At 38.9% G+C, this 669-nt stretch overlaps 1 long non-coding RNA gene across 1 annotated transcript in view; it reads left to right on the forward strand.

Moving 5' to 3' along the window:
- Positions 1-527, forward strand: part of LOC108166293 (uncharacterized) — an 11,194-nt gene extending 10,667 nt beyond the window's left edge. Inside the window, exon 3 of the long non-coding RNA XR_001776611.1 lies at positions 442-527. This is a non-coding gene — a long non-coding RNA (uncharacterized LOC108166293). The remainder of the gene's footprint in view (positions 1-441) is intronic.
- Positions 528-669: the final 142 nt, after the last annotated feature.

Here is a 669-nt window from a genome sequence, read left to right on the forward strand (position 1 = left end):
AATAATAATAATAATAATAACAATAACAATAATAATAATAATAATAATAATAATAATAATAATAATAACAATAATAATAATAATAATAATAATAATAATAATAATCTGTCAGAGCCACGGAGTCGGTTGGTTCATTATTTAAACTATTTATCAAATGAACTAATTGCTCCGGTTTTTATTATTCTTTTTTAAGTATAATTTAATTTATAACCCTGAAAATGAATCTTCAAGACGTTGACCACGTTAAAGTGTGAACACACAGTGATGCATGGTGGTGGCAGCATCATACTGTGTGGATGGATGTAAACATACATCCTGAGCTACAGCAGAAGGTTTAGATTGTTAGAATGGCCTAGTCAAAGTGTGCAGAGATTGGAACGCTGATGTTCATGGAGGCTCTCACTCCGTTCTGACTGAATTTTTCATTTTCCTAAAATACAGAACCTGATGGTCCGGTTGACCCGGTTCTACTGGACCCAGAACATCTGCTCCACCTCCAGCTGCTCTGAGTCAAACCAACCTGTTCCCCTCCTGATGGTCCAGTCGACCCGGTTCTACTGGAACCAGAACATCTGCTCCACCTCCAGCTGCTCTGAGTCAAACCAACCTGTTCCCCTCCTGGCCTGTGGGGGCGCTGCACCAAGAACCACTGAAGGAAACGACACAAAA

The sequence above is a fragment of the Poecilia reticulata genome, linkage group LG5 (assembly GCF_000633615.1).
Source record: "Poecilia reticulata strain Guanapo linkage group LG5, Guppy_female_1.0+MT, whole genome shotgun sequence".
Classification (NCBI taxonomy): Eukaryota; Metazoa; Chordata; class Actinopteri; order Cyprinodontiformes; family Poeciliidae; genus Poecilia; species Poecilia reticulata.